We start from the raw sequence: 24,901 nt of genomic DNA on the forward strand, positions 1-24,901 counted from the left end.
ATATGATGTATATATTGACAAATCAAAACATATGGTTTTTTTTTTCAGTGCAAAGAACAAGTAAAAAACATGAACATCACATTTAAATCAGTATTTTTATTTTTTATTATTTTTTTACATTGAAGACATTTGTGGCTTTAACAGCTTATATCATAAATAATAATCAAACTGGGATCATCAGACATCCAAAAACAAAACAAAATAAAACACTAAAAAGTCTCACTGTGTCTGTTTAGTGTCGTTGTGTGTCCGACTGCAGCCATGAAGCTCTTTGGAGCCCTTTGGTGTTGCTCTGTGGGCCTTTGTGCTCCTTCAGTCTTTTTATGTTTTTCAGTTTCTTGTGCCCATATCACTTCTCTTCATGGTAAATTTTCATCATGTTTTACTTATGTTGTGTCTTTTGCATTTGTTTTTATCTATTTTCTGGTCTGTTTTCTCTTTTTTAGCCCTCCAGTATCTGTTTGTGTCATTTTACACTCCTTGTTCTGAAGGAAAGGACTGTGATGCAGTTTTCTGCCTCGCCACTAGAGGGCGCGGCCGTTTTGTGAGTAATGTTTTTGACTGGGATGAAAAATGGCAGTTTATGTGGGTTCAATGAGAGTGTGCGTCCATAAGACTGGTGAGTTACAGGATATTTCTTGTGTAAGAAGGATAGCCTGTATATTTTATCGCTCTGGACATCCTCTGTTTGTACATTTGCTATAAGCTAAGTTATCGCTAAGCTAAGCTAAGCGGGCTAAGCTAAGCTAAGTTCACCTAGGCCAAACTGAGTTTGGTTTGAGTTGGTGATTTGTTATGTGTATTTACCTTCTTTAGTTGGCATCATAAGTGAGTGGGGCACAAGAGTTAAGTGATGGAAAGATGTTTATTTTCTTTGTTGCCAAATATGGTTCAGACTATAAGTAAAGGCCGCCAGCTTAGTAGTAGGGCCTATAAGACAAGTATGTGGCTGTAATATGTTATATGGTGATTCTTGTTGTCTATAATTTGATTGTAATTTGTGTTCTGTTTTTCCATTCTGTTTGTAGAACCACACACACACCCACACATATACCCACATTCACGCTAAATCTGCCATTAAAGAGCTGAACGATCATCCCCTGTCCTCGTTATTTTCTGGAGGGTCATAGTGGCACTTGACCTGTGCACACCCTGCGATCACCACTGTAGAACTGAACCTCATATCAGAAATCATCATAACACTCCTTCACGGTCCTTTTGGATCATCTTTCTCTTATTTCTTTGTCTTTTTATGATGGTGTGGCAGGGTGTTATTACAGCATCAGTGAGAAGGTTCTGGATTTGAACAGCTTCGTGTCGGGCCTCCTTTTAGCCGGTTAGTTCTTCTGTACAGACCTTTGTGGTCGCTGTGCACGTGCTGCAGGTTATATTTGGGCCATATTTGGTGTTGTCTGACAGCTCAGGATGGATCTTCATGCTCAGCTCCTCCGCCGGGCCACCTTACAGAGTCAGTGTGTTGTGATGTTTGCAATCCAGCCTGCAGGATATTCGCTGCAGTGGAGATTGCTGCTGCCTCAGGTCTTATATTCTCCTTCCAGTGACTGTTTTGATCTTTACTTTGTGTCATCTTGGAAAAAATAAAATACTAATAAAAAGTCTCTCTGTGTCCGTTTGTGTCTGTTTCTGATTATTTTATCAAACGTCACACAAAGAGTTGGTCAAGGTTCTGCGCACAACATCCATTTATGATGTTAGAGGGAGAAACTCAACAACCCGTCAGCTTCTGACCGGATTTATGTGAATGACGGGATTCACAAGTAAAATCTTGTGATTTTTAAAAACAGGAGTAAATCTGTGCTTGTGGAATAATCCTGAAATCATGATTTATGAGAACAAGAAAATATTGTTAGAATTACAAAAAGGTGGAGCTCTCTGGAGACTCGGGGAGCTTCTCCACCCCTCAGAACAAAATCATTTAGAAGGATGTGATTTTTTAAAAATTCAGAGATATTTAAACTGGATTAAGTGACACGGAAACACTTCAGCTCCTGCTACTCACAGATGTTGTTTAATTATAATATCTGTAGTTACCTTCCAGAGTAATCTGAGTAATATTTATATTTCCTCACATTTATAGTGACGATCAAAGAGAAACCTGTTGTTAAAGGTAAAAATATTCAGACGGGCTCTGCAGCTTTAAAGCAGCTCAATGTGTTTCTATAAGCTCTTTCTTTAAGCTGAACAACCAACCTGAGAAACCAAGTCAGGATTTAAGAACAAAGTGACGTTACTGGATTTAAAAAAAAAGGTTCACCTGGAAAAAACCTCCAGAACCACAGAGAAGAAAAACTAATTTTATTCAGAGCGTCTGAACCTGCGTGAACACGTGAACACCTTCTCTGCAAATTATGTAGATTTGATTATTCTTCTGCAGTAAGTTTAAACCAGGAGTCAACAAATCTGTCCCCGGAGGGCGGGGTTATACATGACCTGAGCCAATAAAGACTGATTCAAACTACAAAGTCAATGGTGGAATTAAAAAAAAAACAAAAAAAACTTACCTGCTGGGAAAAGGTTTAGTAGTTATGAGCAAAGTCTTTAAAATTCGTTCAAATCCTCATATTTAATCATGTTTACAGTAAATATAAAGGATCTGATGGTTCAGCTTCAGGACTGTGTGAAAACCGCAGTACAACAACTGGCCAGCAGGTGTCAGCAAAGCCTCAGGTCTGTTACAAATGTTAATAATAAACCTGAGCGAGTACATTACTGATGCTCTGTGCTTCCCTCGTTATCATGTCTGTGGGCACCTTCCAGAACAATCTGAAGAGTTTCATCTAAAGAGAGAAGTTTAATGAAGAGCTGCGTGGGCTCATTTGGTTTAAAGATGTTTCTGCAGTAAACGTAAGAGCAGGGATGGGACAGTTTATTAGGCATTACACAGACTCGTCCTCCATGAACTGCCATAAATTACAGCATGAATAACAAGCAGGATATAGACCTGCACAGCCCAGAGGGATGTGAGCACACTTACAGACGGCAGTGTTTTGTAGGTTTGCTGCTGAAGTAATTTCTGTGGGTTTAGTCTTCCTGCATAAAATCACTTTTCCTGAAAGGTTTTTTCGCTCCTCGCTGCAGATGTTAGCTGTGTGGCTGTGATGAGCGTGCTCAGCCTGAAAGCTCTCATGCAGCAGGTGAAACATCTCTGATTGGTGAAGCTGAGGTGTAAATATTTCCCCGAGTGCGGCTTTCCCAACTCTGTAAAGGCGGTGAGCGTGACGAGGCTGCCGTCTCTGATGTTTGAGTTCATTTTCTGTCCTAATCACTGAAACGTGTTCCAGCTGCTGTGTCTGTGTTTTATTTACAAATGCTTTTCCACATCTCTGCTCTGACCCGCTGACAGCCTTCCCACCTCCAGAGTCCAAACTGGGGTTAATCTGGTCCTGATGAAGGACACCAGGTCACCCTGCTCGTGTAAATGTTTTTTTCTTTTTCTTTTTTAAGGTTGTGACTTTAAAGACTTAAAACATCAATGAGAGGATTTTTTTCTGCAGGTTCGAAGGTAACTTGGATTTTAAAAGGACGACAAACATGGTCACGTGACTGAACTGGGAGAACAGGATTTGTGTACAAAGAGCTGAATTGATGTAAGTTTAAATTTAAAGTTGATGTAAATTAAACTACAACAAACAACAATTTTGTATTTTTTGTATTCATTTAACAGGATGGATGATGTGTGAGGGGGCGGGGCTGAAACCTTTAATGAGAAACTGCTGAAGGGCTGAAAAATACTCCATTACAATTATTTGTTTCTCTGTGTTTAAAGATCTTTGAGACTGAATGATTAAATCTGATGTTCAGCAGTCTTGCTGCAGAGCTTCATCAACATCAGCTGAAACTGACCTTTACTCACATTATGAAGATGCTTTTATTCCTTTATGTTAAAAAGTCTTAACAGTGTTTGTATTCATTTATTTGGGACAATAATAATGAGAGCATCGGTTTAAAGAGCAGGGAGGGTACAGGACTCAGCTGAGCTGGAGACCTCATCCCTGATTGGACCTTTAAGAAACAAACTGTTAAATGACCCCAAGTGAGACGATGAACCTGTGGTTAAATAATAAATCAGAAAAACTGATCCCCTTTGAAACGTTGAGTTATTAATGGGAAAAATACAGCTGCTGGTTATAAGAAGAGAAATCCTCATTTTCTGTGTTTAGGTTAAAATAATTAGGCTGGTAAATGAAACCTGTGGACAGTTATTAATGTTATTACTTTAAAATAATCTGCAGATTAAATCTAGCGAATGCCGTCTGCTAACCTGAAGTAAGACTCTGACCACCAGGGGGCAGCGGTTTCCTGATCAGGGCATCTGAACGAGTGTTTAAGGACGCCTGCTGACACTGCTCCATCGTGTGGTTAATGTTGGTATTACATGACCGTAACCTGGCCCAAATTGAGGTTCAGTCCACCTTAAATACAGATGTTTGGGACATGAGGTCAGCCTCAGTTTATTTACAAGGTTTTAAACAGGAGTTTACAAAAAGATCAGTCAGTTCTCACAAGTTTAAACTGTTCAATAAAAAAATGTACAAGTACAACAAATATGAAGTACTGGGTGAAATATGTATATATAAATACAGAGCTGCAGAGAAACAGGATTATCAGTGAAAATGTGACGTTTGTAACTTTAAATGTGAGCTGTGCTGCTGAGCAGACTCTGTGTTTATCCACAGAACGATTTCTTCTGATTTCTGAACATTTGACTTTAAATTCAAATTTCCAATTTCATTTTATATATTATTATTATTATATTATTTATTTATTTCTAAGTTTGGTGATTAAAACAAACCTGAGATGTGCTTTGCTATTATGATTAGCATGTATAATCCTACAGTGAATATTTCATCTTGTTTAATGACATTAAATTTAAAATTGAAAAAGAAAACTATAATTCCCAAACTTCCTTAAGCCTGAAGAAAACAGCACAAAACTGACACCTGTACAGGTAACTTCAACCTGTGACCTTTACAAAGTTTATTTACAGAAATGAACTTTGTTAAATAAAAGAGTCTGATTTAGTAAATCCTGATGGACATTCAGATGTTCTTAATGAGATTTGTCTATAAACAATAAATAAATAAATAAATACATTTTAAAAAGCAGTTGTACATTTGTTTGATGACAGCACTGAAGTGCAGACTACGAGGATAAGAGACGCTTGGAGGGAGGAATTGGGCATAGAAATATCAGAATCAATGTGGGACAAATGCCTATCAAAAATTCATTCCTGCTCTGTTAACAGCAGACATCAATTAATACAATTTAAAATTGTCCATTGGCTACATTATTCCAAAGTTCGGCTACACAAAATTTATTCTTCAACTTCCCCCATATGTGACAGATGCAAAACATCAGAGAGCACATTGGCTCACGCTTTGGCATTGCCCCTCATTGACCAATTTTTGGTCCAAAATATTTGATTGGTACTCTAAAGCTTATGGGATTTTCATCTCACACAATCCAGAAATTGCAGTTTTTGGCTGTGTACGTTCCAGAACTATCCCTGCAACGGTGCCAATCGACCTTGGAATGATGATTGCGAAAAGACTTATTCTAAAGGAATGGAAGTCCGCTGCTCCTCCCTCCTTCAGTGTCTGGCTCAATGACATGTTATCAGTCATTCAACTGGAAAAAGTTTGATACCTGCAAACACCTGCAGCAAATGTTTTCTCAAAATCCTGGACTCCGTTTTGTACTCACCTTGAGAAAGCTCACGTTGTATAAACATGTACCATGGCACTGCAAATTCCCTGTTTATTACATATTCATGACATTTAATTCATTATGGATACTGGTAGTTTCTCATTTTAATGTTTTCTTTCTTTTGTCTTTCCCTATTGATTATTATTATTGTGTTATTTCTTGTCCTATCATCTCAGCGCCTGAGCTGTATTTGTTTGTTGAGGGGTTTTCTATGCTGAAAAAATTAAAATAAGATATTGAAAAAAAAAAAAAAGCAGTTGTCATCCTCAGTAAGCTGGGGGGGGGGGGGGGGACTAAATAATAATAAAATAATAATAAAACATGGGTAAAAGTCATTGTTGATGCTCCATAAAGAGATGATCAGTGCAGAAAATTCATGTCAAATATTCAGTTTTAAGTCAAATTTATTAATTCAGGAAGATCTTTGATCAACATGTATTTTGTAGACATGAGAACAAATTATATGCTGCGTAAAAATCAGACACAAAACGAGCCGACGTGAAACTGAGTCACATGAGTGTGGATCACAAAACAAACAAACATACAGGCCTGTGGTTGTTGTTGTTTATTAAAAGGCCTCGGCACTGTTAAACACACACTGGTGTAAATGTTAATGAAGTCGTGAATCCTCAAGATGGTATTGTCAGCATAAACAGTGCAGATGTTGTACGCAGGAGGAAGAAGTCCTTTCTTCAGCTAAAAGTGATGCAGAGGTGAAGGCGACTGGGGGGGGCGGGGAGGAGGAAGAGCTAACATCAGCTTCAAAACTGACTTTGCAGAATGAAGCTGGACAATATTTACTGTTGGGAACATTGGAAAAACTAAGGCACCTATTAGAGAACCACTGCAAACTTTAATGAACTTGACGAATATATGGAGGCCCAGTGTAGCTCACAGTGTGACCACAGGCTGAAGGTCGACTCCTCTGCACCTACAAATATGCTATTTAATAGTCCCCCAAAAACCTGTTTGATAAATATGTAATACTTTGATTCCTTAATATATTCTTAATCAGTGGTTAGCAGATTGGATCCTGACACGATCAATACAGTTAATAAACTGAGTTCATGTGCAGAGTGAATAACAGGGGGCCTAACGTTGATCCCTGTGGGACTCCTTTATCAGAGATGATATAATCACACAATCAGAACTGTTTTCACTGTTTAAGAAAAGTTGCTTCTCAGTAGCATCTACTTTTTTGTTCCACGTGTGCACAATATAAAAGCTCTTGAACTGTAGATGACTGGTTATTAGAGATTTAAAATGAGCTCAACCAAATAGAAGAGAAATGTTACAGAACAGAATTGTGATGATTGCAGAACGTTGGAGACGAACTGCAGTTTGTGCAGAGTGAATAACAGGGGGCCTAATGTTGATCCCTGTGGGACTCCTTAAAATGAAGCTGATCTTAGAGGATGATTTCTCTGCTCCCTTTAAACCGATTATCATCATCTTCACACAAACCATTTCTACCTTTTTATATAAAGTTTGATCTTTTGTCCTTACAGGTCGGGGTACAGGTTTGCTCCTCGTATGATCTCGTAAACGTCAGTGTGATCATCCTGATTCTTCTTGTGTGGTTTTACGACAAACAGCCGTCGTCTCCCTTCTGATTAAACTTGTTGACGCTTCTAATGTTCATTTTCTCCTTTTTCCATTTAATAATAGATCTGCGTCTCCTTGGAACTTTTACCATAAACGAGAAGGAACACTCATCTGTTTGTAACAGTCACCGTCCCCCTGCTAATCTGATTGGCTCTGAAGGCAGACGTCACTGATTGGATTACATTACTCTCCTCTTCCTCCACCAGCTGTCTGATTGGTTGTGCAGCTGTTAGCTGGGCCCATATTGCTGTCGGCTTTAAGAATCGCAGGTGGTGAATTTGAGCGTTTGGTGAACAGGCGCAGAGCTCCTCTGCAGATCAGCGCGAACCAGTAAAGCTGGAGAGGCTAGAGCAGGGCCGTCCCCAGGTTACACTGCCATGGGGCCACCAGGGGCACCCGGTACATCGGCATCGATGTATACCTGAAACACAAGGCAGGGGGCGCTGTGATCAAAGTTACACTGACATTTTAATACTTTTTTTTAATCAAACATTCATGTTGAAGACGAATACTTAAAACTGTAAAACATCGAGAACTATTTTGAATGTTTCTGCTTGTGTCAGGTCATCATGGAGTTTTATATCTCTGAGGCCCCTCTGCTGGCTTCCTAAAGTTAGTCTGAACTCTGAATCCTGCAAAGCTGCGATGAGATGTGGCTCAGACATTCATGAACAACTCGAAGTCAGTTCAAACGCAAAAGAGCAAATTTTAATACAAGAATAATTACACGACAGCGATTAGTAAATGAAGTAGAGTTCAGTTTCTCTGCAGTGATGGGTCGGTCGCGAACGAAATGGCTCTTAGAGCCGAATCTTTGACGTAAACGACGCAAGCCGTTTTTTTTTTCTTTCTCTCTCTCTCACACTTTTTTCTGCACGCGAGCCTTGTGCTTTGCGCTGAGCAGAGGGGGGAGGGGCGGTAGTTACACTCAGTAGCACAGGAACAGAGCGGGAGGCGGGAGAGAGAGAGAGCCAGGGACAACAACGTCACATTAGAAAGGTATAGTAATCATCCACAACTATTTTCAGTTGCAGATGATAAAGGATTCAGAAAGTTTATTCATGCAGGTCCATATGACAGAGAATGTGCATCTTCTTTTTGTTTTCATATTTTAATTGTGTTGTTTCACTTTAAATTTGTAAAAGGAAAAAGCTGAAAATTTAAACAGTTAAAAGTTCAAATGTGAATAGTTGGTTTTTGTATTATATGATTTATTTGTTACATTTTATGTGGAATAAATAAAGTATAATTACGGTGGCCCCTAGAGACAAAACACATAAAAAAGACAACAGAAGTGCTCCAGGATGCTAGGGGGCAGTGTTGAGCTTTTGTTACCTAGTGGCTACACAATCCAGCAAGTACCAACGACCGGATTTGGTGTGTGGTAGTAACAGGTAAATGAACATTTTTTTTAATTATTTGAATATATATGAGTGCTTGTGTATAAATACACAAACAATACACACATGCTTTCAATTGTGTAATTTAAGTGATCTAGTAGCTCTGTTTTGAAGTTCAGTTCATGCTAGAAATGTGTTTTGGAGTTTGTACGTGTTTTGTCTCTAGGGGCCACCGTATATATTTATATATAAACATATAAAAATAAAACCACTTTTTTTTTTACATTAGTAATTCCTTTTGTGCATAATTTTATATTATTGTTAATAATAAATTAATTAAAGCAACAAAACAACCTGAAGAGCCGAAAGAGCCGGCTCTCTAAAAAGAGTCACCATTTGTGGAGGAATGTCTGTTGCAGCTATATGAGGTTCTGTCTGGACTTTGAATGTAAGAAGTTAAAGAGCATTTCCCCCCCCCCCCCCCCCCCCCACCTCGTGATGCTTAATCGACGTAATCAACTTTAATTTGATGCAGTGTGAAAAAAATGCACAGAAATAAATTATTTTTCAAGAATAATTAAATAGATTCAACATCTTTCTTCAACAGAACTGCAGACTGCTCAGATGGTTCCCAAAGGGAAAAGTAGTATAGCTTACTAGGGTATATTAGACTTAACAGTTACTATATACAGTAATGGACTTCTATATATTTTACATCAGATTAAAACTTTGGGTGTCAGATTCAGATAATTATTTATTAAAAGCTCGACATTTTAAATGAGAATAAGAAAGAAAAGTATGTCTTTGTGCCCCCTTTTCCCTGTTCATGCCCTATCGGGCCCCCTGGCTAAACTTTGCTAGCTCCGCCCCTGCACAGTTACGTCAGCTGTAGAAAAAGATCCTGGTGTAGAAATAATATTAAATAAATTCTAACAACAGCTGATCAAGCTTAAACGTGCTGCTGTTGTTCAGCCGCTGGTTTCCTCTTTCTGGTGAGAAGTGGACCAAAAACAAAGAAGAGAGACGATCAGCTGATCATTGATCAGTTTATGATTGAAGTAGCAGCAGGAGAGAGAGAGAGAGAGAGAGAGAGAGAGAGAGGCAATCTGTTGTTAAGCTTAACACGGGAATGCTTTACAAACATTCAGAGATGAACTTACACGCTTGCTTTACTTCTCTCTGGGATCACATTTCAGAGATGAAATGCTGGTTTGGTAGCCAGGCTACAAATACACACAGCCGCTCTATCACGTGTGTCAAGTGTGTCATGGTCAGGTCGTCTGTTGTCCACGCCATGTTTCCCATGCCATGCTTCAAAGTTTCTTGTCTAGGTTTTTCTTATTGTTTGTTTAGATTTCCCAGTTTATGTTTGTGTTAATTTTGCTTCAGTTTGCCCTTTGTTTGTACCTTTTTTACCAGCCATATTAAACGGCTTGCTTTTTGTTAACATTTCAAGTTCTGTTCCATGTTCCTTGGAGTCTGTGTTTTGGGTCCTTTTGTCAACCCCTACAGTCCGCCCTCGCCAGACAGTGACAAAACGACCTGACCATGACACACTGAAAACAGAGGACTTAAATACACAGGAGGTGATTCGGGGAAGTGGGAACACATGGAGGAACAGCTGACTGACATGAGCCTAATGACAGGACAAGGGAAGTGAAACTAAATACAATGAACAAAGAACACACGACTCCTTCAAAATAAAACAGGAAACATGAGACAGACATGATAATACAAACTTGATAACATAAGACACGCAGCATGAAACACAAAGGGTGAGGGAAACTTAAATACAGGGGAAGAAAACACAAGGAGTCTAATAACCAAATGAACTTCGCTAATCTAATGAACTTAAACATAAACATCCAAATAAACTAAAACTTAAAACGCTGGGTCAACAGACCCAGGAACATGACACAAAAGAAAAATAACAATTTTCTGAGACCAGAAAAGTGACGTGAAATGTAGCAACAGAGACGGAGCAAAAAGACAGACAGCAGAAAAACACCTACAAATACAGAAAAACTACAAATACACGACACACACCCACATCTGGTGTGATTTCCCGAGCTGCTCTGACATAGATGCAGTCATGCAGATGTTGTTCTGATGACATCACTGTCACAGGTGTAGGTGGTCACCTGCAGATGTTTAGGAAACATGTTACACACAGTTCTGTGTGGTGTGTAGCTTGTGTGTGTGTGAGCTGGATAAAGAGCAGAGGAAGAAGAGCCCTTGTGGCTGTTGTGACTCTGATCCGTGTGGGTGACTCAGCTCGCATCATGACGTCTTCTGAGGTTCTCGGGCTCCAAACACGAGGAACGGTGTAGGTGCCGAGCAGGCGGTTGCTATGCAACAATTCATCGCCAGCAGCATCCAGGTTGGACCCGAGTGGAGAGCAGCAGTCAGGCGGAGGGGGTGGTGTGTTCTTTGAAAAGCCGGAGGAAAGCAGCGTTTCTGCAGCGAGCTGTCAGTAGATTTGATTATGTGGAAGCTTAATGCAGAGGATCGGACCAGAGCAGCTGCAAACAGAGATACGGTGCAGATAAATCTGGAAGACCGGGATGGAGGATGTGTAAAAACAGGCAAAATGGGGCCTGGATGAACAGAGTGACACTAATTTGAAGCTTGCAACAGGCTGATGTAAGACAGGTACAGTGAGAGGCAGCGCAGTGTTTACGCTTTACAGTGAAGGGATGAAGATGCAGAGTCTGTAAATATTTACCCATCAGCTCTTCTCGATATGAAGCCAACCTCACATCAGCTGTGACAGTCGGACCAATTAAACACAAGTGTTTTATGGTTACATCTTTTAAAAATCACCTTGTTCATTTAAACTCCTGTCACAGAACAAAAAGGAATTGCATCATGGGTAATGTAGGTAATGAATAAATAAAGTACTTCCTGTTCTGCTGCACTGATTGTGATCTTGTTTTTGAATTGTCACAGGAGAATTATTTTAGCAGAAAGTTCAAAGATCCGGGCAGTCGGGAGTTTTTCTACATTCACAATTTCCAGTTGTGGTGAGAAGAAATCTTCAAATTTCACTCAGTAAAACTGAAGCTCGGACTTCTTGGATGTTCTGTTGGTAACTTTACAGCAGTCTTATTATTGATCACATGATGTCATTAAAAATGCTCCAGAAGCATAAACATGGTCCTGAGGTCCAGGTCAGGTGAAGCTGAGCAGACAGCTCTCGCCTGTGTCACCATCCACCTGTCACTCAAATAGGCCACGCCCCTAGTAATGCAAAATTTAATCCTTAATACAATTCAAACGGGCGACCAGTGTTGGCCAAGTTACTTGAAAAAAGTAATCAGTAACTAATTACTGATTACTTCCTCCAAAAAGTAATCCCATACTTTACTGATTACTATTTTTAAAAGTAATTAATTACTTAGTTACTTAGTTACTTAGTTACTTTTAAAAACACGATTTACAACCTGAATAGGTGATAAAGCGATAGATCTTCAGCCCAATTCTACTTTTCTGCATAATCATCATACAAAATGTAATCAAATGGAAAAGTTCTTTTTAAAACTTGTTTTATTAGTTTTAATCTTTTAACTTTATGCATCAAGCAAAAATTTAATTATCTGCAACATTCTCTGACTTGAAGAAATTAGTTTAACATTTAAACCTATTTTCTGCACATTCCAGCACATAAAATAAAATATTTTGTGTGTTTACACTCAGTCTTTCAAATAGATGCAAGTAAAACACAGCAGAAAATAAATAAAGTCAAAGACTAGCGGTCCTGTTGCTCTATATTTCACCTGTAAAGCAGGAGTGGGGTAGGCGGAGGGTTACCCTGGTGCAGGTGGCAGCGGTCAGTGGAAGAATCCGCGAGTTTCTCTGTGAGTTTCCCATTACGTCGTAGCTACTCGGTGCTTGTTTGGAAGTTTAGGGTTTTTTTGCTGTAAAAAGAAGTTTTCTTCCCACGCACAACGGACACTAATGTTTTTGTCACTTTTTATGGAATCAAACTCAAAGTAAGGTCAGTACTTCCACGCTTTAAACGCTGCACGCTCATACTCTCTCTGCACTCGATATATGATCCATTGTTGATCTGCACACAGCTGTTGTCACGAACGTCGCACTCGCTTACGTCACTGTCATGAGACATTCTCGCAAAAAAATCACGGTTTTAGTAACGCAGTAACGCAGCGTTCCTACGGGAAAGTAACGGTAATCTAATTACCATTTTGCAATAGTAATCCCTTACTTTACCGTTACTTGAAAAAAGTAATCAGATTACAGTAACGCGTTACAAGTAACACGTTACAAGAACACGTTACTGCCCATCTCTGCGGGCGACTTATAAAAACATTGTCGTTGCTACAGTTGCTATGAGGGACGAAAGGATCCATTGAAGGCGGACATTTTAACATTTTAACCGCTGGAGCCTCTGGTGGACGTTGGAGGAACTGCAGCATGTAAATACTGTGTTTGATAAATATTGATTGTTTTACAGATATTCTCAGGCAGTCCTAACACTCCAGCTGCATTATGTCACGCTAAACTTAAAATAAGACGGCAATCTCCTGACAACAAGACAACACAGCTGGTTGCTCAGTGATTGGATTGAACTATTTGTTGCTTTTAGTGACTGACTGTGAGCGCTTTCTTGTGTTGATAAAGGTCCAGGTGACCACTTTTATTCTGAAGGTGATTTCACAGATCACCTGGTGGGAGTCTCCAGAAAAATCCCCCCCCAGAGCTTCCAGACCCTCTCAGACAGACTCAGCATGTCACAACAAAGTAAATCTGTAAACGTCTCTTTGCAAAAGTAGACTTGATTCAGTTTGTTGTGATGTTCTGTGTATGCAGATAGAGGTTTGTCACAGTAAACTATGACACTGGGATGCAGTGATTCAGTTTAGAAGCAGTCAGGCACACTCGGTTTGCTGCTGTGTGGATATTTTAGCACTCTGAGCTTCGGCGTGGACGTCCAGGCCTCCAAACGTGCTTTTGCTTCACCTGAAGCATCAGGAACCCTGTGCTCTTTGAGTTACAGCGTTCAGGCTTGGAGGGAGAAAAAAAAGAAGATTGATGCGGCTCGTGTTGAAGTCACGGTCTAAATCAGAAATCCTCATCATATCCAGGCTGATCGAGGCCGCCTCGCCTCGCTTCTCTCCAGGGTTTAATTAGAGCCCCCGGCTCGGTGTGAATAATGCAGCACCTGAACGCACCTGAGCGGCCTGCTCGAGCAGAACGAGGAGCCGCAGGGAGGCCGAGAGAGCATCACCTCCAGAGGGAGAGAGAGGGCGGCGAAAGGGTTTGAAAGAGTAACATCATAACATCTGAAGGTTTTCATGTCACTCTAATGATGTCCTGACAGAACCACGAGGGGCATCAGAAACATCTGTGTCACACCTGTCCATCACTACATCTGTGTTAGTGGCACTGCTGGAAAAATCCAGATTGCTTTGATTATTGTTTGCACTAACACTGCAAGCATCAGACTAAATCATACTTATTATTTATGACCCCACAGTACCAATATCACCCATCAGAGAACTTTGCTCTCGCTCTGCAGGCCTACTTGTTGTTCCTAGAGTATTTAAAAGTAGAATGGGAGGCAGAGCCTTCAGTTTTCAGGCCCCTCTTCTGTGGAACCAGCTTCCAGTTTGGATTCAGGAGACAGACACTATCTCTACTTTTAAGATTAGGCTTAAAACCTTCCTTTTTGCTAAAGCATATAGTTAGGGCTGGACCAGGTGACCCTGAATCCTCCCTTAGTTATGCTGCAATAGATGTAGACTGCTGGGGATTCCCATGATGCATTGAGTTTTTCCTTTCCAGTCACCTTTCTCGCTCACTATGTGTTAACAGACCTCTCTGTATTGAATCATATCTGTTATTAATCTCTGTCTCTCTTCCACAGCATGTCTTTATCCTGTCTTCCTTCTCTCACCCCAACCAATCACAGCAGATGGTCCCGCCCCTCCCTGAGCCTGGTTCTGCCGGAGGTTTCTTCCTGTTAAAAGGGAGTTTTTCTTTCCCACTGTCGCCAAAGTGCTGCTCATAGGGGGTCATATGATTGTTGGGCTTTCTCTGTATCTATGAAGCGCCTTGAGGCGACATTTGTTGTGATTTGGCGCTATATAAATAAAATTGAATTGAATTGAATTGAATTGAATTAAATCAACGCACTGTTTACTGCAGAGTCCAGCATTTAGGTCCTTTTCCCGCATCCTCACAGTCTGCCACACAGACCGCGACATCTCAGGTCTCAGTGTTGCAGCATGCTACCAAACAACGAGTAAAACATTACAAATAACTACAATTAATAGAACAAGAAATTCTCAGAAATAAGTACTAAAATATGCAAAACATAAATAACAATCACAAATATATAATATTTATATAAATATAATGGTTCTTCTTTATTTTAATGACTATTTACAGATTTTCACTGGAGGCATCAAAACTATGGATGAACACATGTAATTAAACCCTCGGCCTTCTCTCAGCGAGCTTCATGGTCACCTGACATGGTTTCACTTCACAGGTGTATTAACTCCAAAGCTGGAATCCTGGAATTTCTTGCCTTCTGAATCTGGTTGGGACTAGAAGTCAGGTTGATACACAGCAGGGCTGCACGATATTAGGAAAACCTGCGATGTGCGATAACTGTGATCAATATTGCGATAACGATATGACTTGCGATCGATTATTAAAAGCCACCCCTAGTCTTGCCGCATGTTTCGTACATTTGTGGAATGGCGACATGGGAAAAGTAGTTTCGTGAGGGGATGCGGTATCTCCGGTCCACTTTATGTATCAGACTGGTGAAGCCGTCTCTGCTAACTGTATTTATAGGCATCATGTCTTTGTCAAAAAATGTGTAATGGCCTCTGTTATTTCTTTGTAGCGCTTCGACGTTTTCTCATAAGGAGTTCCACTGAAAAACTCTGATACAGAGACGGCTGTTGGCTGCGGCGCTCTTTGTCTTAACATTAGCAACATTAGCTAGCCCTGTCTTCTGGAACTCTTCAAACAGTTCTCTGTGGTTGTTGAAGATGATGGTGGAGTCGTGTTCCTCTGGTGGTTGCCACGAGTGTTCGGCAAGTGTTGCAGAGCACCTGTGTTGGAGAACGTCATCTTTACAAATCCAAAGTACCTCCAAATAAGCGAGGTACTATTTTTTTAGCCACGAGTTCATAGTCAGTAGCGTTCTCGTCATGCGTCTCGCTCTCAGCCATTACAACTCCGACTCGTTGCTGCAGCGTTGTTCGCTCCCCACACTACATAGGAGGCGGGCTCTAATCCATTGATTGGTTAATGCCGTGAAGGGCTCTATTCGACTGGTCCAATGTGTAAAGGGGTTTCTTTGATTGGCAAATTCTTTAAAACACGTGTGTAAACATTTTAAGGTACCAAATTATCGCAGTTTACGCCGTCTTAGCAACGGGCCCATCGCACAGGCTGATGTTGCGATGACAATAAATTTTAAATTTATTGTGCAGGCCTAGCACACAGCTGACAGCTCTATTTGGCAAGAACAATCAGCGAAGGAAACAACAGTCTGTCAATCCAGGAAATTGCCAAAAACTCACAAAAAAACCATAAAGCGCTACGAAGAAGAAACTGGCTCACAACGAGGACTGCCCAGGAAAGCAAGACCAGAGTCCCTCTGCTGCTGAGGATACATTCATCCACCAGCCAAGTTAACAGCTACTCAGATCAGAGCGCAGATAAATGCCACATAGAGCTCCGGTAACAGACACACTCGACATCAGCTGTTCAGAGGAGACTGTGTGAATCAGGCCTTTATGGTCAAATAGCAAGCAGAGGAGATTCGTTTGGGCCAAGAAACACAAGGAATGGACATTAGACCATCTGTGCTTTGTGTGTGATGAGTCCAAATTGAGATCTTTGGTTCCACAAAGGTGAACGATGGTCTCTACATGCATGGTTCCCACCATGAAGCATGGAGAAGGAGTGTCTGGTAGTGTGTGCGCCAGTGAACATGAACTTTTAAAACTCAAAAGATTTTTTTTATATACTGGTCCAAAGTGTTTGTGAAATACTTTGTTTTTTATGTGGACTAAAAAACTGCAGTCACAACGACTGACTCTGAGCACTTTTCGGTGACTACAGAGTCATAATAACGTGTCATATATGAGATTATCACCATGGCATGACATCACATCATGTATGTATTTGCAATATTAAAAAAACAGCTGACAGTGTGTTTTATATTTTCATTCTGTGCTTAAAGGGAGAAAGGTTTATTATTTATGCAGTATTGCTGTCATTGCTTTTATCTATATAGTTTTTTGTTTTGAGAATAACAGCACCAAACCTGAGAGTGAGTCAGACTGCAGGATGAACACCGAGCTGTTTGTGCCCCCCAGTGGTCTTTGACAAACGTGCTTCCACTGAATTCCCGAATCCAAGCTGGATGATGAGCTGTGTGTCATCAGCAGCCACTCCACCTTAAAACTGACTTCACGTATAAACCTTGGGTCATTTATTTAAGAATTTGCACCATATCCAGCCTTCTTGTGCCCCCCTGTACAGAAACTCAAATGTTATTTTCAGACCAACCTTACACCTGTACACATGGTACACATTCACAAATAACGTTTCATTTAAAAAATTGTAATAGAGTGGAGGACACATATGCTAATGTAATGTTAATAAATGGGGATTTATGAACACTAAACTTTCATGTTCAGAGAACACTCTCAGGTATATCTTGAGGATCTGAGTGTTCATGTGATTTATATTATTTGCTATATATATGCAACAACGTCCAATGTTACATGTTAGTCAACTTCATTCACATTAATTAACCTTCAGCTTTCGAAACTTAAGTTTTTATATTTCCTTGAACCACTTGAATGCACCTTTTCTAATTCGTGTTTTACCGGGGGTCCGCGAAGGCGCTTCGTTGGCATTTTACGGCCTGCGATTGGTTCGATTTGTGTTATTTGTACCACGTGACACCAGACATGGCCGCCAGTGAGCCGAGTAAAGACGGTAAGTGTGACTTTTTAAACGTGTCCGCGGCTTTAATGCTGATATCTGGTGGTCTGCGTGCAAAGGTTTGGGTGTCGGTGACTCTCCGAGTCTGTGGGAATTCACAATGAGCAGAAAAAAGGCTAAAAAAATCTGAAAAGCAGGCGGGAACCCGCCCGGCTAAGCTAGCAGGCTAGGAAATAGCTGGGCTGCTAACTCTGATTATACAGCAATCTCTATAGCTGTGTCCCATTTCAGGGTCTGCACGCTTGAAGTACGCGCACTACGCGTACTACGTACGGTGCGTACTATAAGTACGAGAAGTGCGGAAGAGAGAGGCTTGTGAAATGGGACGGTCTAGCCCTTCGTTGCGCTGTTCAGGTTGCCTAGCAACCATGATACTAACCGCGAGGAACGTTACATACAGCTTTGTTTGACAGAAATGAAGGAGAAAAATGTTTTGTCATGACATCACTTTGATTAGTTGAGTATCTGAGGCTGAGACCACGGGACTGTAAAACATGATTGTTGGGATTCATTTCTGTACTGACCAGTCATTTAAGATTAGTTAGTAAATAACAATTAGCTCTTGTTGTTCATGAGACTAAAATCATCTCACTGTGGTAATGTAAATATATTATGGCCAATATTATATTATTGTCAGATTATTATGATATATATATATATATATATATATATGCTTTAAAACCAAGTAAACACTGAAAGTACAAACATCACTAATGTCACACAACTTTGCCGACATGTGGCCAATAGTAATGTTTTAATGTTCTTCGTTATTAAACATTCGCACATGATTAAGTGACGTCACGTTCAGTACTTACTTTTGACAGTTCACTCTTGGCCGCTCCCTTCTGTCGTATTTTGCGGCAAAATTATCCACACCCACCGTCGCGCTATGAATTGTGGGATATATGGGACCACGAAGCGTGCACCGGACCACGCTTGATATTTGGAGAAATCGACGGCGCATTTGGAGTATGCATTTGAAGTACACTTCGAATTGGGACAGCCGTCGTCGCGTGGCGGTGACGTAACCGCACTTAAAATGCGTACTTCAAGCGTGCAGACCCTGAAATGGGACACAGCATATATTCAGTCAGTACACTCAGTCTGACAGCTGTGAAGTTTATTCAGGATTTAACAGCGTGTAAAGTCTGAGCTCGATTAATGAGTTAATTAATTATTTTTTTTTAAACTTTTAGATCATAGTTTTGTCCCCACGGTGATGAAAATAATTGTATTCAGACAGATTTTTGTAGATCAGACGGAAATGCTTCTTCATGCCAGGCTGTACATTCTCGCTTCCACTTGGTTTTGACTCACCTGGTCTGGAGTAGAGTGTGTGTGGTATATAAGGTGTAGTCTCTCTTCTGCTTTCTCAGGTAAGGACAGCATTCTGGAGCCGCTGTGTTTCCCCGATCAGCCGGCTGACACCTCCAGCCCTCCCGGTGTTCAATGTCCCGGCTCCGAGCCGCTGGTCTGCCTGTTCTGCTCTGAGTCCGTCCCACCGCCGCGGAAAGACGTCCTCCTCAGACACCTGCTGATGGAGCACAAGCTTGTCATCGCCGACGTCAAACTCATCGCAGACGTCCCAAAGTACGAGCCACACATGCTCCGGCTCACTCGTTTAACTCTCGGGAACACGTTTGGATGTTTTTAGCATTTGGAACTCGATCATTTCACCAAAGACTTAATGTGATTATTTGGGGTGATGGGGGAAACCCTTACCTTACAAGTATAAATATATACAACAAGTCCAGCATGTCCACGCCTGTTAGTGTGCTGCTTTTATGAACCGTGACGAAGTGTTTCTGTGCGCCTGGATACCTGGCTGCGGTTTTTACTGACGAGTTTCCTCCATCAGGTACTTGCTGTACTGGAAGGGCAGATTCCTCGAGCAGCCGGTCACAGATTTCTGCAGCGTCATCAAAACCAACTCCACGGGCCCAGTCGGTGAGTTCACTCAAACCCACAGAGGACCTGACCTTTCAAAGTGAACCACGTACACTTCCTCCAGCTGATTAATGACTCATTAAAAACTCGTCTTCCTCGCTGACCTGACAGAGAAGCAGGAGGACTACTTCCTGCTGTGTGACGTCCTTCCAGAAGACCGAGTCCTCCGAGAGAAGCTGCAGCAGAAACGACTGGTGAGGAGACGTGACACTCGGAGCATCCTGAGTGAATCTTGTGCTGCTGGAAGTTTCGTTTCTTTTAAACTTTATTTTGAGGTCTGAAAATCAGGAAAAATCAGAAAAATTGCAGATTTGAGTGATGATTTTACACACTTTGTGTCGTTGTAACCTCTGCACTTTAAATATCTGAGCACTCTGAGGTAGTTTTCTGAAGAATTCCTCTGAGCTCTTCTTCTGTGCTCCCACAGGAGGAGGTCCTGGAGCAGCAGCAGAAGGAGCGAGACGTCAGCAGCTTCCATCGTCTCTGCATGTTCTGCAGCGAAGAGTTCACGGGGAACAGGTAAAGCGCCGCAGGATTCCCATCAGTCCTGGAAACCTCACGTGTGTTAGATTAAAGCAGACAGAAGGTAAAGCTTCCTGAAATCATGTGACTAAAAGCTTCTTTGCTTCCTGTAGTCATCCTCTTATGATCCCAAAAAGCTGCTTTGACGCATAATTCCATAAACATCATTCAGTGACATGTCCGAGTCTGAACCAAGAAGCTGATCTGAGACCAGTGCAGCTCCTCATCCTTCTTCCTCTTCTGCTAAGGGTCAGGTCTCAGACCTGTGCAGGTGTGCACTGGTTCATGAATGGCATGAAGGTGTGACTGGCTCCTCAATTTAAATTTTCAATTTTATTTATATAGCGCCAAATCACAACAAAAGTCGCCTCAAGGCGCTTCATAGATACAGAGAAAAACCCAAAAATCATATGACCCCCTATGAGCAGCACTTTGGTGACAGTGGGAAGGAAAAACTCCCTTTTAACAGGAAGAAACCTCCAGCAGAACCAGGCTCAGGGAGGGGCGGGGCCATCTGCTGTGATTGGTTGGGGTGAGAGAAGGAAGACAGGATAAAGACATGCTGTGGAAGAGAGACAGAGGTTAATAACAGATATGATTCAATACAGAGAGGTCTGTTAATACATAGTGAGTGAGAAAGGTGACTGGAAAGGAAAAACTCAATGCATCATGGGAATCCCCCGGCAGCCTACATCTATTGCAGCATAACTAAGGGAGGATTCAGGGTCACCTGGTCCAGCCCTAACTATATGCTTTAAAGGAAAGTTTGAAGCCTAATCTTGAAAGTAGAGATAGTGTCTGTCTCCTGAATCCAAACTGGAAGCTGGTTCCACAGAAGAGGGCCTGAAAACTGAAGGCTCTGCCTCCCATTCTACTTTTTAAATACTCTAGGAACAACAAGTAGGCCTGCAGAGCGAGAGCGAAGTGCTCTAATAGGGTGATATTGGTACTACAAGGTCATTAAGATAAGATGGGCCTGATTATTTAAGACCTTGTATGTGAGGAGCAGGATTTTGAATTCTGGATTTAACAGGAAGCCAAAACAGGAGAATATGCTCTCTCTTTCTAGTCCCTGTCAGGACTCTTGCTGCAGCATTTTTGGATTAACTGAAGGCTTTTCAGTGAGTTTTTTGGACATCCTGATAATAATGAATTACAGTCGTCCAGCCTGGAAGTAATAAATGCATGAACTAGTTTTTCAGCGTCACTCTGAGACAGGATATTTCTAACTTTAGAGATGTTGCACAAATGGAAGAACGCAGTCTACATATTTGTTTAATATGTGCGTTGAAGGACATATCCTGGTCAAAAATGACTCCAAGGTTCCTCACAGTGTTACTGGAGGCCAAGGTAATGCCATCCAGAGTAAGAATCTGGTTAGATACCATATTTCTAAGCTTTTCAGCGCCGAGTACAATAACCTCAGTTTTATCTGAGTCTAAGAAGCAGAAAGTTAGTGGCCATCCAAGTCTTTATGTCTTTAAGGACATTCCTGCAGTTTAACTCATGGTGTGTGTTATCTGGCTTCATGGCTCCTCACTGGTGTTTCCCACAGTTCTTGTGTGGATCTGTGTCTTTACCTCCAGTTAAGCTTCCATCCATCCATTTTCAGTCACTGTGTTGGTTCGCAGATGCTCGGCCTCCCTCTGCACAGCCACCATCTCCAGCTCCTTGCGGGAGGACGCCGAGAGACATAACCCGTGTCCGCTCCGGGTCTCCTCACATTTGGAGATGCAGCGTCCCATGGCGAGAGAGGCTGCTTCCCTCTGGCTGCCACTATGGGCACGCTGTATGGATCTTGAAGTCTTGTCCAAATGGGAACTTGTGGACGAAGCCCAAAGGACTGCAGCGCAGTGCTAACAGTGATGATGTCAGCTGATGTTTTCTTTTGTTTATTAAAAATGGCTCCACGTGCTGTTTCCAGGTCGTCTCTGCTGAACCACATGGCCAGAGAGCATTCCTTCAGCATCGGACTGCCGGACAACATCGTCTACTGCAGCGAGTTCCTCGACACGCTGCAGGACAAACTGGACAGGTACGCTAATCGTTGCTTTTTACTCACAGCGTTAAGTTTTGTTTCGCGCGCCTTTTCATTTTGCTCCCCTCGCTTCAGTCTGCAGTGTCTGTACTGCGAGAAAATGTTTCGAGACAAAACCACGCTGAAGGATCACATGAGGAAAAAAGCTCACCGCCGCATCAACGCCAAAAACCACGAGTACGACCGCTTCTACGTCATCAACTACCTGGTAAAAGCCAGCGACGCGCTCGCCACACGCTTCCACGTCAGGATAAACAAAGCAGTTCTGTAGAAGCAAACGCACGACCTTAATGTATTGTTCTGATTTTAAAGCGTCCTTCCTGTCCTGTCAGGAACTGGGAAAAACGTGGGAGGAGGTGCAAAGCGAAGATGACCGTGAGCTGGTGGATGATGAGGATGAGTAAGTATCCTCGTGTAGCTCTGTGAGGACGGCATTAACTAAAGTGTCCTGATTCGTATCATACAGACTGCTCGGTGTCGTGTTAAAGGCAAAAACCGGGCCGGGCTGCACGTGCATGTAATACCAGTTTCTACCACCAGATGGTGCAGTTAGTGCATGGATGCAAAAGTTTAAATCGAGTCCATTTCCTCCTCCTCCTCTGATCCTGTGTGAACGTCTGCTCGTGTCATCTCCGTATCGTCCGCAGTGATGGTCGGACTGGCAGGCTCATCCGGTCTCTGCAGTGTGTCTGTTCTGTGAACACCAATCGGAGACGTTGGAGCAGATCTACGCGCATATGAAGGTACGGGAACGTAGAGGTTTCAGAGAAGGAAAATATCGTTTTCTGCTTTTCTTCCCTGAAACGATTCTGCAAAGGATTCTGGGAGAACGGAGACGGTGCACGCTAACAGGAAACGATCTGCTTCCTGAGGTCTCTGCAAACATGTGAATCCATCGTTAGCACAAAACATGGATTTTACTTAAAAAGTGCCCTCACACACAGATGGACCGAAGCTGAAGAGCTTTTAAAATGAAGCGCCTTTTATTTTGAAAAGTTTCCAAATAAATACATGACTAAAAATAAAAATGTTTCCTCGTCGTTGGGCCTGTGTTTCCACATGCCCGCTAGTTTAGAGACTTATTCATCATGAAGAAAACAAGACATAACAGAACATCTTCAACCAGTTTTTCACTCGCGAACGAGGGAAGTTTTTGGTCAAGAAGCAGCTCTTGGAGCCCCCGCTCCTGTCTCAGGTAAAAATCCTTCAAAGAGCAGCTTCCCCGTAGCTATTTATTAACATCACAGTTACAATACAACACAAGCACCTCCCACCATAAAACCCCCCAATGGTTCTAAGACAAGGCAGTGTGTGTGTGTGTGTCTGTGTGTGTGTGTGTGTGTGTGTGTGTGTGTGTGTGTGTGTGTGTAGTGTGTGTGTGTGTGTGTGTGTGTCTGTGTGTGTGTGTGTGTGTGTGTGATCATAAAAGCAGGAAGCAACAACAGAAGAAGCAGATCTGTCAGGATGCATCTGCAATAAAAGCTCCAGCACAGAGAGGCTGGAGAGCTCAGAGACAAAGTCTCGATCCTATAGACTGAACTCAGACCGTACAAATTTAAGAAACACAATGACAACATTCAACAATTAGACTGAACACTCGTGAACAATAAATCAAATCTAGGATTTGACGTCGACTGCAGTCAGATTTTTGTCGCTGATTAAACGTTCTGGTTTAAAGTTGGAACCAGTTTCCCAAACGTGACTTTCTGCTCACGAGTGACGAGTTCACCTGAGAGGCAGAAACGTTTCTCTCTGCTTTATGGTTTTGTCGCGCGCGTGACCCTGACATCCTTCTGTTTTGTGATTATTTTGCAGGAGGCTCACGGCTTCGACCTCACCTCCTTAAGACCGAGCTCAGTGAGTGACATCTCCGTGGTAACCGAGCGCAGTCTTCTTCTATTTCTTCCTTCTGAGTGTTTCTAATGTTCTGTCCTCCCTCAGACCTCAAGTTCTACCAGCAGGTCAAACTGGTGAACTTCATCCGGCGGCAGATCCATCAGAGCGCTGCTACGGCTGCACGCGGACGTTCGACTGCCGGGCGGACGCCCTGCGTCACATCGCGGCTGAAGGTCACGTGATGAAACTGCCAGAGATGTCCGCCTGGGACCAGCCGCAGTAGGTTTAACGAAGCGCCTGTGATCCGCAGTTAACCAATGAGAGCGCTGGGCTTTAAAGCTGGCGTACAGCAGCTGATGAACGTGGTCAACGCCACAGCTGTTACAGTATTTTTATCAGCTGATGAAAACGGCGTCCCTTTTTAAGTTGGGACTAATTTGAGCCTGAGCGCTAAACTTCGTCTCGCTCTGCAGGTATTACTTCCCCACGTACTGAGAACGACGCTCTCCTGTGCACGCTCTCTGACAGCGAGGAAGGCGACGGTGACGAGGAGCATCGCGGCGAGGAAGATCCCGGTCATCGCGGGAGGACCATCTCTAACCTGAGAGCGCTGAAACAGTCCAGCGTCCTCAGGCAGCTGCTGAAGGAGCGAGGAGGCAGCAGCTAGGACCACAGACGCACACGTGTCGTACGTTTGACTCCAAGTCGTCTCTGACGTCGGCTGAGCTCATGGTGACCACATCCCACATGGCTGGAACGCAGCCAGGCTTGAGTCCGGCCCTGTGGTCTTTCCCTCAACTATTTTCCTGTACGTCTCTACTTAGTAAAGATAAGAAAGTCGCTCTCCACAGCTGGACACGCGGACGCCATGATGTCCAGCTGAAACGTA

General features: G+C 42.2%; 1 long non-coding RNA gene and 1 pseudogene across 2 annotated transcripts; both read left to right on the forward strand.

Moving 5' to 3' along the window:
- Positions 1-1,547: 1,547 nt before the first annotated feature.
- Positions 1,548-6,011, forward strand: LOC146513344 (uncharacterized). The gene is made up of 2 exons (XR_014875441.1): positions 1,548-3,608; positions 3,686-6,011. It is a non-coding gene; the product is annotated as an uncharacterized LOC146513344 (long non-coding RNA).
- Positions 6,012-17,061: 11,050 nt separating this feature from the next.
- On the forward strand, positions 17,062-24,787 carry LOC146513345 (zinc finger protein 277-like; annotated as a pseudogene). The gene is made up of 12 exons (XR_014875438.1): positions 17,062-17,663; positions 19,046-19,259; positions 19,528-19,616; positions 19,728-19,810; positions 20,044-20,135; positions 22,063-22,173; positions 22,252-22,384; positions 22,509-22,580; positions 22,824-22,919; positions 23,992-24,033; positions 24,118-24,291; positions 24,486-24,787. The product of XR_014875438.1 is annotated as a zinc finger protein 277-like (transcript).
- The last annotated feature ends 114 nt before the right edge of the window (positions 24,788-24,901 follow it).

Source organism: Neolamprologus multifasciatus, chromosome 7 (genome assembly GCF_963576455.1).
Source record: "Neolamprologus multifasciatus chromosome 7, fNeoMul1.2, whole genome shotgun sequence".
In the NCBI taxonomy this organism is placed as follows: domain Eukaryota; kingdom Metazoa; phylum Chordata; class Actinopteri; order Cichliformes; family Cichlidae; genus Neolamprologus; species Neolamprologus multifasciatus.